The 19,846-nt window shown below is 49.2% G+C and overlaps 1 protein-coding gene and 1 long non-coding RNA gene across 6 annotated transcripts in view; one reads left to right on the top strand and one right to left on the bottom strand.

Moving 5' to 3' along the window:
* The window catches only part of CNIH3 (cornichon family AMPA receptor auxiliary protein 3), a 117,460-nt gene that overhangs the window by 44,532 nt on the left and 53,082 nt on the right, over positions 1 to 19,846 (top strand). The window lies entirely within an intron of this gene.
* On the bottom strand, positions 941 to 18,183 carry LOC140844286 (uncharacterized). Its single transcript, XR_012122444.1, has 4 exons — positions 13,982 to 18,183; positions 2,571 to 2,729; positions 1,756 to 1,860; positions 941 to 1,008 (listed from the first exon to the last, which is right to left on the bottom strand). It is a non-coding gene; the product is annotated as an uncharacterized lncRNA (long non-coding RNA).

Here is a 19,846-nt window from a genome sequence, read left to right as displayed (position 1 = left end):
ATCAGAAAACGTGTTCTTTGGGTAATTGAACTGCAGGATTCTTGTGCCAATTTGCATTTATGACTCACTTTTCACGGCAGGTGCCACTCGTTTTTCCGGCTGATCTGGCTGCAGCACGGGTCGGCTTCATGGTTGTGAAATGCAGGCTCAGAGTAGGAAGCATCCAGGAAGGCAGAGGGACGGCTGCTTTGGGGCATGTCAGTGGCCCTCATAGGGAGGACACTGGCAGGGCCCAGTGCATTTCCAGGCTCAGGAGGAAGCTGGAGGAAATGAACATGAGCAAGGGCCGAAGTCCAGCATAAGGATAAGGAGAAACATCCTTCATCAAACTGTGTGATTGGCCTTCCTAGGTGATGAAACATCACCTCCCTTTGTCCACACTGGACAACCAGCATCTGAGATGGTTTCAAGTGACACCGAGCCTGGCTGGGATGGGGTGCTTTAGGTGGGTGACTGGGGAGGTTCCCTCTGGCTTCACAGGTCTTGAGTCTCCATTTCACCCCAGGTTCCCTGAGGGCATGTCCTGCATTGCTGTGGGTACCCAGACATTGGTGGGGTCCACAGCTGGGTGGGTGGGTGGATCATTGTCATTCCCTGACAGGTGAGCAGTGGTAATGTGCTGGGGAAGAGGAGGAGAGCTCACTGTGGCCAGAGGGTTGGGAGGTGGGGAGGCGTTGGTGGGAGTGGGCAGGTGCCCCAGGGCTGTGCCCCAGGGCTACTTCTGGAACAGGGCAGTGCTAAGGCCAGAAGTGTTACCACTAGCGACCCCCTGTGCCCCCTCCCCTCTCATGCTCCTCAGAGCCTTGTCTCTTTCTCAGGGGAGGTGTTGTGGTGTGACGCAAAGCTGATGGTGTAAAACCTGAATTCTGAAAGCAGGGTTTGGGGGAGCTGGGGAATGGGTGTGGCACTCACATAGCACATTGATTTGTTAAAGAGTGACGCTGCATTATTGTCTCCGGTTCTTCATCCTTCCCTGTATCCAGGACTGGCCGTATAATTTGCAGGGCCCTGTGAAAAGTGGAAATGTGGGGCTCCTTGTCAGAATGTCATAACAAATTTTATGGAGATACCCGAGCTTTCAACCAAAAGTAAAGCCCTTCCGAGTGGGGGCCTATGAGCAGTGGCACAGGCCACGTGCCCCTGCAATCAGTCCTGCCTGTACCATGGCCTCTGCCATGTGATTCTGCATTTCCTCCTGCTAGAAGCAGGGTATGTGTCCCATCTCCACTGATGTCAGGCTCTGCCATGTGATGGGATCTGTCGCTTGACTATGGGCAGGCACATGTGTGTGTTCGGAGACCTTAAAGGTTAGCTTCTGGGTGTTCCTGCTCTTCCTCCTGCACTTCTGACATCATCAGGGCCAGCCCACTGGTTTAAGGAGTGTGAGAGGCATGGAATGCAGACCTGAGCCCACCTGGAGCGCAGAGTGACTCCCAAGAGAGGCATAGCAATTATAAATGATTGTTGCTTGGAGGCACTGAAAGTTTGAATTTGTTATGCAGCATTATTATGGCAACAGCTAACTGATACTGTAAACATGTGCCACTTTTATAAGGGAAAAAATCTTTTTTTTTAAAGTGGTTTATTCTGTCCCAGAAATCAGCCATTTGCTGACTGTACAAATTTATAAATAGACAGTTTCAAACTCTGTCCCAATTTCTTTGACCCAAGAGGAGGCCACTAAATGCATTTATATACCACAGCCCAGAGAAAGACCCACGTCACTTTGGATCACAATATTTGTCATGCACTAACTTCTTGGGAGAATGGGGAAGACGGTGTCTTTTCTCTCATTACTGCCACCAGGTATCGGCTTGATTTCCAGTCTTCTTAGCTGTTAATGTAGCTCTTCCCGCAGGGCTATGGAGAGAATGGTGTATTTTAATTGAGAGACATAAAACAGGGGAATGGGATACCTTACTCAGAGGCAGCTGTGTGGAACGCCCTAGAGACCGGACTTGGAAGTTTTCCAGATCAGAATTCTCTGTCGGTTGAGGGATTTCTGAAGTGTGAAGATGGTGGCGGTCGCTTGAGTTTCCTGAGTGGCTGCTCTTTGCCTCTCAGAGTGACCACTCTCCTCATTGTCACACAGCTGATGAAGTAGCCACAGCCCAGTGCACAGATGAGGAAACTGGCTTAGCGATGTGGTCTCGTGTCCACAAGTCCGTAGAGCTGGGATGTGAGTCTAACTAGAGCCTGCATGTCTATAACCGTGTTGTAGGGAAATAGTTGGTTCTCTGAAACATACTCTTCGAGGACCACACTGGTCCTGCTCCATTACTTTAAAGGGAAGGTACCAATACCAGAACTGCCTAGGGCCTCAGGGACCCTGTGGCATGCTTGGTTTGCCCCATCAAAGCTGGCTGGGTTCCTTTAAGGCTGTTTTCTGCTGCCATTGAAGGCCCTGGGAGGATGGTTCGCCTCTAGAGGGAATGTCTGAAGAAAAGTAAAAATACCCCTGGAACAAAACTTGCTAAACTAGTTCAGAAACTGTGTCTCATGCATAATTTATTTCCGGATGCTTTCTGTGGCAAACTCCTTGTTAGAGGGAAAGGAGGAACACTACTCACAGTGTAAATACTGTTGTCATGAGGTGGCTGAGCCGGGGGCTGGAGGCAGGACACAGCCTTGTCTTCTCTCCATGCTGTTCCTCAGTGGGACGCAAGGTTGGTGTTCAGCCCATGATCAGGAGATGAAATGCTGGGGCTGGAGTGGGCCTGTGAGGTCATCTAGACAGACAGCTCCTGTTCAGACTGGGAAGTCGAGACCCAGAAGGCTAGGTGGTGAGACCCCAGAACTGGCATGGTGGACTGCCTGGCGGCTCATGTCCGTCTCTGAGTCTGATGTCCCCTGGAGGCTCTCTGAGGGCAGGCACCAATCCTCCCTTGCCCAGTGGGTTATCTACAGGGCCAAGTGTAGGGTTTTTGAATGAGTAATAACATTTCTTCACTCTGCCCCATATCAAGGGCCATTTCACTGTGAGTGGCATTTACTATGCATGAGCTTTTTCTCCCCCTGTCCCCAGTTTCTCACAACCCTCACCAGTTTAGCACCTGATAGGGCTGGGACTAAGGTTGCCCACCCCTTTGTATTCTGGGATTCCAGCCAAAAGTCATGGAAAAGATCCTTGGTTATTTCCAAATGAGCAGTTTTCCAGTGAGAATTGATCCTTTTTATGTAAATTCATGGGAAGTAATATTGGGTAATATTATCATCACAGAATTGCGAGTGTGAGGATAGCGCCATAGGTATTCCTTCAGTGAAGACTCTACATTCTTCCCGTCATGACAGCTGTACAGAAACCTTAGCCCCTTCCCATTGTAAGGGATGGCCCATTAGCTGTAGGTGTTCAAGGACTTCACTTTCACAGTTCTGCCCATCTGCAAGCAACTCTAAAGGTCAACCACATGTAGCAATCTCCAATATATCTGTTCGTGAATTTGAATCCTGCATGTTTTTATGCTAGAGGCACAAGCATGTTACTTAGTCAGCTGCCTAGCACCCTCATGGCTACCTGGCTTCATTGTTCTCTGCTCCTTATTCTACACCAAGGACTTCTCATTAATTGCCTAGAGAAAGCTCTTACAATTTTCAGTGAAACTTCGCTGCCTTTATTGTGAAGAATCATATGCTAGCATAGTATGAGGAAGCAGCAAATTGTGGAATCAGCTGTCTTTTGTGCTTGTCATTAGTAGAACTGGTGGTTTCTAATCATTTTGCATACTGAAATCCGCCATGGAGGTTTTCCAGTGTACATCTTCTTAGGAACAGCTTTCAGAAGTTCTGCTCTGGAAGGTCTTGGGAGGGTTCTGTCATCTGTATTTTGGGAATGTCTATGTGTGCTCCTCATGGCAGCCATGATGGAGGAAACAGTGCAGGAAATATCTGGTGACTTGGTAGTCAGCAGATGTGCTGGTGACTCCTAAGCGGCTCCCAGGATGGCTCCCCAGGATCTGGAGAACTGGATCTGCTGAGGGAGAGGAGCTTCACCCCAGACAGGCTGGCATCAGAGGCAGGTGTGGCCAGCTGCTGCCCAGGGTGAGCCCTGGGCTCCAGGAGCCTCTCCCCAGCATGCTCTGGCCTGGCTGTATGTGGGGAAACATTTCCTGACCTGTGACATGACTTAATGTGGCTTGGAGTTAAATGTGGGGCTGCATAATTAACTTCACAAAGGAAGTCCAGCTGCCCTCATGGTGGTGGAGCGAGACACCCTGAAAGTATCCATGACCTTCAGGCGCATCCCCAAGAATGGTCTCCAAACTTGGTTATTCCTCATGTCACATCTGGAGAGCTTCTTACAAACACAGATTCCAGAATGCCTACCCTGCTATGGTTAATTTTATATGTCACTTTGGCTGGGCCACAGTGCCAAATATGTGGTCAGACATTATTCTAGATGTTTCTGTGAGGATGTTTGGATGAGATTAATTTAACTAATTTAAATTGGTGGACTTTGAATAAAGCAGATTGTCTTCCACAGTATGGGTGGGCCTCATCTAATCAGTTGAAGGTCTCAGTAGAACAAAGACTGACCTCCTCAAGCAAGAGGAATTCTGCAGCAGATGCCCTGCAGACTTCAAGTGCAACACTGGCTCTTCCAGGATCTCCAGCCTGTTGGTCCTCCCTGCAGAGTCTGGACTTACCAAACCACTGCAACTACATGAGCCAATGCCTTAAAATTTCTTTCTCTCCATGTACACATGTGTACTTACACATGTGCACATGTACTTACACATGCACACGTGCACATGCACACACACACATGCATCCTGTTGGTTCTGTTTCTCTGGAGAACCCTGACTAATACATCCCCCTCGGTACTGGGAAGTTCAGGGTCAGTAGGTTTTGGGGAGGCCCTGAGATGCTGTGTAACTGTGTCTCCTGTGAGTTGGGTAAGAGGATCTGCCTTTCCCAGGTGGTAAATCCTTTGCTCAAGGTCACCTAGCTGATGGGTCTGTTTCCAGAGCCTGTGCTCGCTGCCTTTCTGTCTTGTTGCTTCCATCCACAGCAGCCAGGAACTTTCCACACCTTTTGTAGAGGTTCTTGCCCCTCTCTGCAGGCCACTAACCAAGAGTGATGATCCTTCGATTTCCCCTGGGGTCCCCACAGATTGTGGGGACAGGAAAAAGGAGGCCAGCCAATTTATAGCACTTATGGGCAAAGCAGACCCTTGCTGCTGACCTGGCAACATAGGTGGGTGGACTCTCGGTAGTCTGAGAACCACCAACTCACTGACTCTCCTGACAGAACAGCTCTGTGCTCTGTAACACCTCTCTTCTCTCATTAATATGACAAGGCATCCAGGTGCTGCAGGGCGTCTGGAGGTGGGACAGCATGTTGGGGTGTGGGTGATGGGTGAGGAAGGCATGGAGGAGCTGCTCTGTTTTGGGCCGTCCGGCTGAGGGCCTTGTACGGTCGTCTGGGGCCCAGGTGCCTCTGGCCTTGGGAGCTTTGCCATCACTCAGGCTTTCCTTACCCACGTGGTCCACAGGGGCTTCGCCATAATGACCTTTTGAGTGGCAGGATGGAGGGAGGGGAGAGGAGGCCCTTTCTGGGCAGGACATGGCTGGAAGCTGCACATGCCACTCCCTTAGCCCCACTGGCCAGATCTTAGCAAGGCCACATCCAGGCTGATCTGGGGGGCTGTATGCTCAGCTAGAAATCTGGGATTTTATTCCAGAGAGGAAGGGGAAGCCCTGGAGGATGATTGCTGGCCTTGGTCTTAGAGGAATTCAGCCAGCAGAGCAGCCTGTGTGGGCACAGTGCTAGCGCACACCCTGGAGCCTCCAGTGCAGGGGAGGTGGGGGTATGCAGGGACCAGGCATTAGAGGCTGAGGGGGTGGTTGACAGCTCCCAGGGCAGTGTTGGCATCCTTGGCTTGGAAGAGGGAGCGGAACGGTCTTGGGTGTTGGGCCTTGGTGGGGGGGGGATTCCCATGGGAACCATCTGAGTGTCATCATCATCCAGGTGGAGGTCATTGAGCACCTGCTCCTGCTGTGTGCATAGTCCTGTGTTCTGTGCTGAGGGTGTTATAGACTTTGTGTGTATGTGTGTGTGTGTGTGTGTGTGTGTGTGTGTGTGTGTGTGTGTGTGTGTATTGTGAAGACATGCTCAGTCCAGCTAAAAGGGATCCTGTTTATTCTGTGAATTCCTGCCCAAGAGCCTCTGAAGTCCTGATCACAGAATATGTTATGTTATAGTTGCTTGTCATGTATCTTGCACAGTTATATTGGAGTGGCAGGGATGGTGTCCCCCTGAATTTTGTATCTTCTCATTGCCCAGCATGGTTTCATGCTAATGAGTTAAATGGACTAGTGAACACAAGCCAGCCACCACTTAAGAGTGTGGACTGCCGTTTGCATAATGCACATGGTAGGAAGCTCACTGCTGAGCGTGGGGTAAGGCAAGTGGAGGGGACCAGAGAGGACAGGGGCAGGTGATGCACTGGTCTCATCTGAGCATGCTCACTGCCCAGTGGCGGGGCACCAACGTAGGTAAAGCCCTTGTTCTCAGCCTTGCTGTGGCTTGGAGTCACCCAGGAGCTTACAAATGCGGTCTGTGGTCCCACCTGCAGAGCTCCCAACTCTTGGTCTGGACGTGGCCTGGCTTTGGGGTTTGAAAAGCCCCCAGGAGGTTCTGGTGTTCAGCAAGGCCACACACCCCTGGGCTAGAGGGCAGGCCAGGCCTTGGCAGGGTAGCTGGGGCCCCCAGGGTATGATGTGGAGAGCCATCATTTTCTGAATGGCACCAGAATAAAAGCAGTACTTTTCCCACAGGTGCCCGGGTGGGCTAAGGAGCAAGTGCCCAACTTCCTACTTCCAGGGAGATGGTTAGTTCAGCAGGGCTCACGGCGAGTAATCCGCAGACAACTTGTTTTCTTGTTGGGACTGTCGCTTCTAAATGCTCCCTTTTACAAAATGTGGTGAAAAGCAGAAATTCTGTTTTTCACCGCCCCACCCCCCATCACATGCTCAGCCTTCCAGATATTCAGTCTTGCCCTCTTGTCCTTTTCCAAATGACTGAAAAAGCAAGAAATTTCTGGTTATGTTTCTAGGCCACAAAATGTACCCACATTACCAAATCTTAATGGCCACTTATTCATGTAGCACTGCTGAGCCCCTACTCCTCCCTGAAGTTAAAAAGGGGCTCCAGTGCATGCCGAGGCAGGGCCAACAGAGGGCTCCATGATTCAGACGAGAATTCCTAGGGGCTCCCGGCTCGTGCTTAGTTGGTTCATATGCTCCAGATGAATCTTCTCCCCACAGATAAGCTGTATTGCTGTAGCATCATGCTGGCTCTATTTGCAACTTACATGGGATTTGTTATTCTCTAGGCAATTTGTGACGCTGGTCCTCCTCCAGCTCCGAGTTTCATTGGCTCTGATTCCTAAGCTGTCTCCATGGCATAGACATTTACAAAGCTCATGGAGTTTTGTTTCATTAGGCTAGGACCAGAAAGGCGCTAGACAAGAAAATGCCCTGAATAAGTGAAATGTGCCATACAAATGCAAAATGCCATTAAAGGGACAGAAAAAGCATGCTGTTCCCTTCGTGTATCTGCCACATGGTCAAAGCCCTGAGGAAGTTCTGAAGGACAGTGGTCTCCGACTGTTGCACAGGGAGGTGGCGGGAAACAGTGCAGCTCTGCCCTTCTGGCCTTTCAGTGCTGGCATCACTGCTGTTACTGCCCTATGCAGCAGCTGCTGGGGTCCTGGTAGGACCAATAAAGGAGCCTGCATAGGCCAGTGCCCACCCTCGGGGAACACAGATGTTCAGATTGCCCAGCTGGTGTATGGATGTCTGCAAACTGTACATCCGTGAGGGCCTGTGGGATGCTCCCTGTGTACACTGCACTTCCTTGCATGCCACTGTGGCATGCCAGCTGCTAGTAGCCACCGAGTGCCGGACATCTGGTGTTTCAGTTACTGGACTTGTGACAGAAGGCAGTGTGGAAGGAGAGCATCAGAGGCTTCTGAAAATACTTGTTTTCCTCAGCAGACTGCAGGCCTGGTGAGGGCAGTTCTGTGTCCTTGTTCCCTGCTTAGCTAACAGCATGCGTTCAGTAGGGCTTTGCTGCACAGCCAGGTGAGGGCACAGAGACCCCATGCCTGGGCAGTACCTTTCCTCTTGGTATTTCATTTGTTCCCACAGCAAGTCAGGAAGGTGCAAACGGAAACTGAGGCCGGGGCTGCATCACTTGCCCAGACCATTCAGTGGTCAGGGCTGCCTCTGAACTCAAGTCCACACTGACTCCCAAACTCCTGGCCTGTGAGTAGCCCTATGTTTCCACACAGCAGGGATGAAGACACGGTTCCCTGTATGTCCCAGGACCATTCTGCACTCTTGGGTATCTCAGAGTTTTGCACTTGCGCACTGTGCTTTGACACACTTGATCCATGTTGGCACGTGCTCTTCCCTTCTTAGCTGATCCTCACCCTCCAAGTCAAGATGTTTTGACCAAAGTCTCAATTTCAAAACACTGTTGGAAAATGGGTAGCTTGGGAGGAAGAGCATTCAGAAGACACTCACCCTTGTTACCTGTAGCGTATCCTGGTGTGACACAAACAGTTGCCCCAGCCCTCCCTCACTGAAGCTGTCCTCTGAAAGGTGCATAGACCATGGGCAGAGTCTAGTACAGCTAGACATTTTACAGGGTAAAAATGTCCCCTGTAAGGGATGTTAACAGAGCGGTGTAATGAACAGCACCTTCACCTGCCAGTGGGGCTGCTGTTTCCTCCCTCCTGCATGATGCAGAACACACACTTTCTTGACTGGACCATCAGTTGCACACCTTGTGATCCTTCACCCCTAAACACATGCTCCAACATACCATGACTCACTGTCACACCCAAGGACTGTCGTGAACATGGCACAGTCCTCTTTCCTCATTTTCCCAGTAATGCTCATCATAGTTTTTTTCAAATCCAGATCCAATCAAGTGTTGCACATTGCGTGTAGTTGTCATGTTTCCCACAATCTCCTATAATCTGGAACAGTGTCTCCACTTTTTTCCATGGCACTGGTCTTCTAGAAGAGTCCCTGGACGTGGATAGGCTTTTGGAGTTCCACAGGGATTTCCGGGACCAGAGGTTGGCAGGGCTGGCCTGGGGCTGGCCCTTCCCACTCCCCAGTCCTCAGTCCTCAACCCCAGGAGCAGCCCTCCGGGACCCCGCTTTCTGGAAGTGCGCCTCCCCCACCGCCTTGAGTTTGCTCTTGATGGTCTCCAGTCACAGTTGCTTGGATCAGCTGCTTTTCTGGCTGCTCAGTGGCTTTCCCTTCTCCCAGGACCTGTGCTCCTTCTGGGTGTTGGGGCTGGAGGTCTGCAGTATTTCACAGCGTTCTGCGGTGCACACTGACTGCTGGGGCGGCCTGGCGGGTTGTGAGTGCTCTGCTCTAGCTACACTGTTAATTAAATGCCATTTGCACCAGGAGTACAGATCAGGTGCCTCCCCCTCCCACTTCTTGCTCTTTCCTCCTTCACTGAACCTAGCTGGCTCAGCTCATGGACACTTGTGGGAGTCTTTGCCTCCTTCCTCCATGGGGGTCTGTGCCCTTCTGTGGGGCCCCCAGCACCTGGGCTGGAACCCACCCTTGCATCTCCTTAGCCTGAGCCTGGTGGCTGCAGGTGTGGGCTCCGTGAGCCGATGGAGGCAGGGGGAGAGAGGTGGGCTGCCTCGGGAAGCCCGCAGGCCCACTCCTCCAGGCCAGACTGCAGAGCACCAGGGCAGAGTGGCTGTGCTTCTGGCCCAGCTCCTTCACTGAAGAGACATGGAATGAGGGAGACAGAGACCCTCTCAGCACCCCAAGTGGAAGAGTTGAGCCTGCATCTGTCTCCTCCCTCAAGTTCTTCTCTGTACTTGTTATTGGTTATTTATATCACTTTACTGAACTGGGCTCTCCGTTGCCTCACTCTCCGAATCCTTGACCCCCATCCTTCATGGGGGTCCCTGGTGCTGTGTTCTCCTGCAAAGGCCCAGCCTGTGCTTGGCTGACCCTTTCTGACCACAGGAAGAGAAGTCCATTTTAATGCAAGCGGCAGCAAGATGTAACTGGGAGAACAGCCTGGGTGATGAAAGCCTACGACCACAACCACTACCCCAGCCTCCTCCGCCTTGGATAAGGGGTTCTATGCTACTTTGGAACATCATGGGCACCCCTATTGGCATGGACAACCGGCTGTAAAGTTCCTGGAAGCTGTTTTCTTCTCTGTGTGGAAAGCAGTGCGAGTGGTGGGACAGCTCCTTGCATGCTGCTGTTCAGGGCCATGGCCAACAGCACTTCAGTCCCCTGGGCCCACTCAGACCTAAAGGGTCAGAGCCTGCATTTTGTGGGTCTCCAGGATATTTGTATGCACATTATTTTGAGCCACTTTTCAGCTTTTAATGAGCACCCTCTGTGTGCCAACCAGCAGGCAGGCAGGGTGGAAGCCAGTGCCTCCTCTGGGGACGTGCCTGCCCCATTCAGTTCCACTGTCCCATGAGCCCTGACCTGCAGGACACCGGGTCCTTGCTGCTGGTGGCCAGCTCTGTCTCCCCCACGCCTGTTATGCTGCCCCATCCTAGCTCCTGACCGCTGTTTTCCTTGTGTCTGGACTCTGGTGGGCTCTTGGCAGTGCCCACTGTGGTCCTGCTCTGCTTCACATCCTTGACTCCCCAGTGACCCTCTCTGCTGTGGATCCCTTGAGTCAGACTTCTGGCTTGTTCTGGGGCACAGCCACTCCAGCCCTTCTGTCTGGCGACCTCTCTCATTGCTGTCCAGCTCTTTCTCCCCACTCTCAAGCACATTCAGTCTTTCTTGCTCTGAAAACATTTCATTGATTGTGGTAGCCCTTCACATCCACCCACACCCATCCTCCAACTACTGCCTGATCCTGGAGAGAGTTGTCAGCACCCCTCGCCTCACATCCTCACTCTCACTCATCTCAGAATCCCTTTCAAAGTGTGGCAAACCTGCCTTGCATTCTGTAGAAACTGGTATCCTGAAGGTCACCCTTGCTATCCCAGTGACCAATTCCAACAGGCTGACTTCTCCCCCGAGATCGTCTGTGGTGTGAGCACTAGTCACCTGCTTCCTTTTGGCTTCCTGGCATGACACCATTTCGTTTCCTTCTGTCTGGTTATGCTCATCTCCATGCCCTCCGTGACCCCTTCCCTGATGCCCCTGGCATGGGGTTTGTCACGTTCTGCACATTTTGTTTTCTTCTTGTTCCACACTGAGTTGCAATCAGCAGCCTATGGGCCACATACCCCTGAAAATTTGTTTTGTCTATCCAGTTACTATTTTATGAGTCTGAACACTTCACACAAAAATCAGGATTTTCAACTTCCTTTGGGGAAAAAAAATGCAGAGGGTCTGGTGCTACTGGAACCATATTCCTCAAGGCAGCAATCAGCTAGAGTTGGGTGGCAGATGCGCACAGATGGGATGTGTGCTTTTAACCTGAGTGTGAGATTCTGCTTTCTCATGAACTCGTCCCCAGGCCTGCAGCATCTATCTCATTCATCCTAGAGCAGCTCCTAAATCTGTGCCTATTGCCTGCTCTCCCTCACTTGAATTCCAGGCAAGCATTTTTAATCATCTATTGAACATCTTCACATCGTCTACACCTTGCACCTCAAACTCAGTATTGGGGTCACGAGTTCTGATAAATTACTTCTCCATGCCTTTGGGTTTGAACCAGTTGAGAACAGACACGAGAGTGTAGATGAGGATTAGAGTAATGTCATACCCAGCCAGCTGCATGGACAGTCATGTTAGGATTCCAGCACCTTCCCATATGAGAGACAGTGTGATCTCCAAGGAGGGTAGGCTCCAGGCTGGTGTTGCCATGGAGGCAGGCTTTGGACCCAGACCACATAAACCTACCACATGCTTGCAGGAGTGGGGATAAGAGCACATGCTGTTTAGGGACAGGCAGGTCCCAGAGCAAGAGAAGCCAGGCCATAGGTGTCCTCCCTAACACTCCCTCAAGATGGGGAAAAGGGGTGAGAATTCCTATGTTATGGGTGGGGCAGGACTGCAAGGAGTCCTGGCTGGGCACCCTGAATTGAGGGGTCACAGGTCTCCACTCAACTTGCCATAAACTCATTATTGATTTTTAATCCATTCTCAGTGAACCCATCCTGGTCAATTGAGAGGCTGCTGTTATTGGTCTGTGGGTTTGGCTTCGGAATTCCTGCAGGAACCACAGCCCCCACCCTCAAGCCACTTCCTCAAGGGCTCAGACTCTCATTTCCTTTGCCTGGACTATTGCAGTAGCTCCCTGGGTGGTTGCCCCCTAGCCTTTGGTCTTCTTCCTAGTCCCCCGATTCACCCTGTACATCAGTGATATGATCTAAGCAAACCTTGATCATATATAAATAACTGCCTTATCCAAAAGCCTTCTCTGGATCCCTGCTTTGGAGACTAAATGACCAATACTTAGCACTGCTCCTGAGGCTGTCTGGGGTTTCCTAAGCTGCTTTTTACCCTTATTGAAAACTACTTCCTTTCAAATGCTTATTTGCTCACTCAGCGTTTATTGAGTACCTACTATGTGCCAGGGATTGTGCCAAGTTTGATGACTAGAGATACGTATAAGGTGTGTCTGCTGTGATTTCCTTTGTACCTTTTCTTACACTATTTTGTCACCTGGAATGTTCTTCTCTGTTGGCTAAAATATTACCTTTCCATTTCAATTCAAATGTTGCCTCTTCTAGGAAGCCTTCTCCAATTCATTAAACAAGAAATAATCTGGTACCTGTGCCATGCTGGCACATCTGAGGCATTTTGTTGCTGAGTGTTTATACAATTGCATTTTCTCCAAAGTAGGAAATAGAACAAATGCAGAGAAAAGTGTTTAAAAACACAAATAAATTGAGCACAATCCTAGGTATTACTAAATATAGCTGCTCAGAGACAGATATGTCATGATTAATTAACAACACATTTGTGAGCCATCTACAGCCCATTTTGAAATAAAGCAGTCTACAAAAATGTTAGATAATGTTTCTTCATCTCTTCCTTTTCATTCCTACTGCAACCAACCTATCTTTTTTTTTTTTTTATCCCTTTACTCTTAAGAACCAGAGGTTCTCTTATTGGTCTCAAACCAAATGCCCACTTTTGCTAAACCATCCATCTTCACTCTACCAAATTATTACTGCTAACACTGCCATGCTTGTGTCACTCTGTGGCTGGAGGCCTGGGGCTGTTGTATAAGCCCCAGCTGCCTGGCCTGAACTTCATGACTGTCCCCAGAGCCTCTGCCAGCCTGAACTGGGCTGGCCAGGTAAGACCCCTCCATTTGGGCACACCGTACCTTCCATAGACTCTAAAGGCCATCCACTCCTGTGAAATATGTAACCATCACTTTAGCTGGGGCTAAGATCTTCTCTTTACCTCAGCAGCTACAGCATTGGAAATGCCAATTCCTGGGCCCCACCCTCCAGAAATTCTGAAGTGGCCCTTGGAAATCTGCATTTTTATAAAGATCTACCAAAGGGTTCTGATATGCCACGGTTTTGGGAACCAGTGACTTTGGTAGGGTACCATCACATGATAGACTCTCCTACTGTCTTGTGCTGTATTTGTGTGTCCGTCTGATCTTTCCTTCTGAGTTGTAGACTTCCTAAAGGCAGGACTGTGTTGTGAAGTCCCATCTTTGTATCACCTGGCAGGGCATCACTCACAGTAACATGGTAAATGACTCAACAAGTGTTTGTTGAATGAATGAATGAATGAATGAATGTGTGGGTGCATGGGAGATGTCTTTGAAGAGGTGAGACTCAAAGGGTGGAAGGAACTTGTATCTGAGGTAAGAGGAAATTGAAGTGGAAAGAAGAGCTTTGAATTTCAGTATTTTGTGCAAAATGCAGGGAGTAATCAGACCTGGGGAGTTGCTTTGAAATCTGTTCGTATGCCAGGCCAAAATATTCCTCAGAGATTGGATTATTTCCAGTTTTGAGCAAATGCTCATCTTTATAGGAAGTTCTGATACATACCTTATTATCTGGTTGTTTTGCTTTTGGCTTTCTGATGATCAACTGGGTGTTTTTAAAATAGAATGTCTCAGCTCTCCCAGGAACTGGTCCCTGAGGTTGCTGTGGCAACCACCTTGAAAACTCCGGAAAGCTTTATCCAAGTTTCTGAACCTCTCAGGTTTTCTAGCTGCCACACTGTTTCTAGCAGTGCCCAATGGAGTAACATCAAATAATCCTAATTAACTAACTAGATCTGCTGAAGCTCCTTCAGAACCCCTAGCATGGTCAGCACTGTGGTCAGATGTCCCTCTCTGGGCTGTGCTGGGACGGACCCTGGGTTTCCAGGGACACGTGACCCCAGCACTGTGTTGATTGGCATCAAACACACACTCAATGCCCAGGAGCCCTTCCCCTGCCACCTAATGGTTTATTTCAGACATAATCCTGCCCTTAGGGCTTCCAGAATATGTCTCCGGTTTTATTGAAAAGCCAAATTGGGGGAAAACCACATAACTGCGAAGTACATGTGGCCTGACGGTCACACTGAGTCTGCCCTGTTGGTGCCACAGCCCTCGCTGTGCTTTGTCCCGTGTGTGCGGCTCTGGGCCCAGGCTTATTTCTGTAAAGCACAGTGCTGTTGGGGTCCGCAGTCAGGGCTGCAGTCCTTGTTGCATCACTAACAGGCTATGTGACCTCAGGCACGTTACCTGCACTTCTCTGAGCAGCAGTTTCCTACCCTGCAAAAGTATTATTATCAACCAACATATTTATATATAGCCTGGCTTCATTGGAAGAAAGGAGAAAAGCATAAGCTGTTCTATACCCAGTATGAAATTTGCCTATTTTAGTACTTTCGCCTGAGTTTTGCTCCTCCTTTTTCAATGTAATTTTTAGTTGGTCTTCAACACACAGTGTTAATGTTATGTATCCTCTAAGCAGCCCCTACAAGGCCTGGGCTCCTTGAAGTCTGTGCAGCCTCCAGAAACCAGCATGAAAGTCAAGGACAGGATGGCACCAGTGGCCCCGTGTTTCAGTCGGCCATTCCCAGAGTCTCTATCAGACAGCATCACAAAAGCATATACTTTCTTTTTTTTTTTTTTTTTACTGAAGTGAACTTAATGTAGAATATATTAATTTTAGGTGTACAACATAGTGATTGACAGTTATCTACATTACAAAATTTTCACCACAATAAATGTGGCTATCATCTGGCACCATCCCAAGTTGTACAGAGTTACTACATTCCCTGTGCTGTATTTTCATCCCCATGACTTATTTACTTTATAATTAGAAGTTTGTCCCTCTTTACCCCTTCACTATTTCACCCATTCCTCTATTCTCCATGCCCATGATAGTCACATCTGTTCTCTGTGCTTATGAGTCAATTTCTGCTTTGTTTGTTTCATTTTTGGATTCCACTTATAAGTGGAATCATATGCTATTTATCATTCTCTGTCTGACTTACTTCACTTAGCTTCACACCCTCTGGGTCCATCCATGTTGTCACAATGGCAGAATTTTATTTGTTTTCATGGCTGAGTGATATTTCACTGTAGATATGTACTTTATCTTCTTTATCCATTCTGTGTGTCCCTGTGGCTGTTGCTAGGCTTATGTGCCTGTCTCTGGTTACCCCACTGCCTGTGTGTCAGGCTGAGTCTTTTGTCCCAATTGCCACCACTGCCTAAGGGCAGCCTGTACACATCCTGTTGTTCAGCTGCCAGTCTCTCTCTCCAGCCTGGGGATGCCTGGAGCACAGTCACCAGGCTCACTGAGTTTGTCCTGGCGCCTCCTGTGCCTGTCACAGCATTTGACCCTCATCTAGGCTCCCAGCACACATTTGTTGAATGAATGAAGGGTGAGTTTTGCTGAGCACTTACTATGTGCCAGACGCTGTGTTGGTAGAACAGTTGTATGGAGACACATCCACAAAGACACAGACAAATAAATGAGTGATATAGACACATACACGCACACGCTCATGACTCAGGAGGGGTGAGGAAATCATTCTTCAGGAGCAGAGGGACCTTCATCCCTTAGGTGTAGTTACTGTTGACACACAAAGTGATCAGATTCCCTAGAACACGTGGCATTTCTGGGGATAGAAATTAATGCAGGAAGAGGATTTTTAAAATTTGCAAGCACTGGAAATAGATTAGACAGGTGTGGGGAAAATGAAGTTCCTATGGCCAGGACCCTCACTCAACCCTAAACTACTTGATGATATAACTGGCCTACTGCTAGACTGCTGCTTCCACACTTGTAGACAATGAGCTGTTATTGACTGAGTCACTATAGGAAGACCTCTGCCCAGTGTTCTGGGTGGAGGCAGAGATGGAGGTGGATTACAGACCTGCAGACTGCTGCATGCAGATGTGATTCTAGTGCTTAACTTTTTGCCATGAGAATAAAACTGGTTATAAACCCTTTTACCCCAAGAACATTCTGTTGTCATTTCTTGGTCTCAGTGAATCCATAGTAAACTTGCCCAGGGCTGAAACCCTCAGGCAAGGCACAGAGAACTACCCCTCAGTCTCTGCCTCCGTCCAGAGTGCTGGGCAAAGCTCTATATATAGCAACACAGGCAGTTATGGCTCATTGCCAAAAGGTGTGTAAGCAGTAGCCTAGCAGCAGGCCAATTACATCATCAAGTAGATGAGGGTCAGGTGAGGATCCTGGCCATGGGCACTTCCATTTTCCCTACACCCTCTTTTGCTTGTATTGAGCAAACTGTCTCCAACCTGTGGAATGTAATAGGTAATTAACACCAATTAAGAACTGTTAGATAGGGTAAGCCTCTGTTTTTAATATGGAAAAAGTTCTCTTTGGTGCTGCTCAGGACCTAGGCTGCTACTAGACTTGCTCTGTTAAGGGACAATCTGCAGTGCCTGAGAGAAGCTCCTCCCCAGGGAACAGCAGGTTCCTGTTACATGTGGGACCTGGCAACACATGGAAAACATCCCTCTAGGAGGCAGGGCATTTGGAAAGTACAGCCCTGGGGCTTTGGAACAAGAGTTGAGTTTCCTTCCCTTCATGCATGACTAGGTGGGCCAGGCCAGAGGGGGAGGAGAGTGCTACACTGTGCTTGAATTCTGGTGAACTTTGTGCATAAAGCTTTCTGCGCAGGCTGGGGTAAAATAAAAGCAGAACATGACTTGTCTCTGCCCTCAGCCCCTTCCTGTCACTGGCCTTCCCTGGTTGGGTCATACAACTATTCCCTGGATGTCTGTGGATAAAATGAAAGTTCCTGTGGCCAGAATTCTCATCTGGCCTTGGTTGGCTAGCTCACTATACACATGTGGGCAACACGACGCTATTGACTCTATATAAAGAGTTCTTTATATACACAGTGGCATGGCTGCAGGAGAGCAGAGCAGAGCAGACACTGGGGTGGTGGCAGCACTGAGGACAGAGGCCCAGAGGATGGCTTTGCTGGCCAAGAAGCCCAGAGGATGGCTGTGTGGGACGAGAGGCCCAGAGGCAGAGACGGGCTTGCTGCATGCAGACTCGCTCTGAATAAACGAGATTTTAGTGATTGATCTGCAACCATGGAAATAAAGTTAGGTATAACCTTTTCTTCCCAAGAACAATCTACTGTCATTTCTTTGGTCACACTAAATCCATAGCGAACTTGCCAGGGGCTTCCACACATTGGCATGACAATGTCTTATGGGTTTAGGAGGAGGCTGGTAGGAAGGCTTTCCAGTCTCTGGGTAATTGCTGTGGAGTTGTTGTAAGTTGTGCCATGTAAGGATATAAAGAAATAAGTGACCCTCTCAAATGCCTCAGCAAAGGACCATGCCCTGAGCCTGGACACTCTGCCCAGTGTCCAGTCTTGGTACTGCACATCTCCGAGTCTCCACTCCAAGGAGTCCTCCTTCATGCCCTTGGTCAGGATGATGGCTTCTTCTCTCCTCCCCAGCTACATCGTGTACTTGCCTGTATGCACACATGTGTGATATGTTCCAGGTTTGTGTGTCATTTGCATTGCAGGGTCCCCTGGTGAGGCTGCTCTGCATTCACTACCTGGTAAGTGCTTACAACCAGGGTCTGCTGCCTCAGTGCCTAAGAGGGGCTCTTCCACACTGGCAGCATGTTAAATCCTTACCCCCTTGCTCTTATTCTAGAATATTCCCTTTTGTTAGTGTCTCTCTTCTCAAACACCCTCAACTTTTGCCTAATCCCTCTCTCTATTCTGAACACGATTCCTCCTCTCATCATCCCTGGCTTAAAGAAAAGAGGAAAAGGAGTGGGTAGCTGTAAGTGTTAAGATGTCTAAATTTCCAGCAAGTTGTAGGAGAATTTTGTCCCTTTAAAAATGTGTCATTATTTGAGAGAGCTTATTCTCACCTCCTCCCTGAGTGGGCTCTTAGGTAGTGCAGTAATTTACAAGTGTGTGAGGAAACTGGCAGACAGGCTTTTGAAATTCAAGCATGTCTTGAAGCTGCATGAAAACAAGGATTAAAGGTAGGCTGGGAGGTGTGATGGGGCAGGGAAAGAGCCCACAGGTTAGGACCTAAAAGGAATCAGTTACCTCCTAGGCCTCAAAAGTCCACTGAGACATAAGGAGGCCCAGAGACAGGTGGAAGGACTTGAGAGGGCGAGGGGCAGGGGCAGCCTGCTGATAATAGGCAGAACATGGCAGGAACGAGTCTGTGGGGCTCTGGATGTGCTGAGATCCTGGAGAGATGACCTTCATCCCTGGGAATTGCCAAGGCAAACCCTGTGACCATGGCCACAGGTTTCCAGGAGCCTCATGGCTGCTTTCTCACATGGAGGTGCTCGTTTGCAAGCACTGCCTGCCCAGATGTGCATCTGGGGACAGCAGTGCGTAGTGAGCAATGTCCTGTGTGTGTGGGGTGGCCGCAGCCTGGCTGGGGGAGTGGGGTGGTGTAACATCTCTGACACCAAATGTGATTCCTATTCTTCCAACACCAAACGCCATTGTGTATTTCTTCTCAGCACATATGTGTACCAGTAACAATATTATACACAGCAGTAATAGTAGTGTAACTTCATTCGGGTACCTGGACCCTATTCCAATATATATAAGTATGTGGGAGAGGGTCTTCCCATATATACCACCAAGCAATTCTTGAACACCAGCAGAACTCAACTCAACTCTGATGCTGTCTGCCCAGAGACAGCCCCAGATTGCCAGGTTAAGGTTCCATCCTCCACCCTCCACTTGATATGCCAGTCGTAAGCCCCAAGCAGTTCCCTGTATTTCTGACCTACTGGCTACAGATTGGAGAATCCCATGACCTCCCCCTTAGGTTTGATTGATTTGCTAGAGTGGCTCACAGAACTCAGGAAAACACTTACACTTAACAGTTTAATAAAGGACACAGGTTAAAGGCCAAATGAAGAGAGACACAGGGCAACATCCCAAATAAAGGAGCTTCTATCCTCCTGGAGCTTGAGGCCGGGCTCAGTGGCATGTGGAGGCATTCTGGTTCCCCAAGCATAGCAGCTCTTTCTGACCAAGAAGCAGGATCCAACTGTGCAGAGCAGGAAAAGCAGAGCAGAGAGAGAGTATGAACAGCTCTTCTCATGGGTTTTGTGAGGGCTCCATTGGACAGGTGTGGGGAAAATGAAGTTCCTATGGCCAGGACCCTCACTCGACCCTAAACTACTTGATGATATAACTGGCCTACTGCTAGGCTGCTGCTTCCACACTTGTAGACAATGAGCTGTTATTGACTGAGTCACTATAGGAAGACCTCTGCCCAGTGTTCTGGGTGGAGGCAGAGATGGAGGTGGATTACAGACCTGCAGACTGCTGCATGCAGATGTGATTCTAGTGCTTAACTTTTTGCCATGAGAATAAAACTGGTTATAAACCCTTTTACCCCAAGAACATTCTGTTGTCATTTCTTGGTCTCA

This window comes from Manis javanica, chromosome 11 (assembly GCF_040802235.1).
Source record: "Manis javanica isolate MJ-LG chromosome 11, MJ_LKY, whole genome shotgun sequence".
Taxonomy (NCBI): Eukaryota; Metazoa; Chordata; class Mammalia; order Pholidota; family Manidae; genus Manis; species Manis javanica.
Note: the sequence above shows the minus strand (reverse complement) of the source record. Positions and strands in the feature narration are given on the sequence as shown.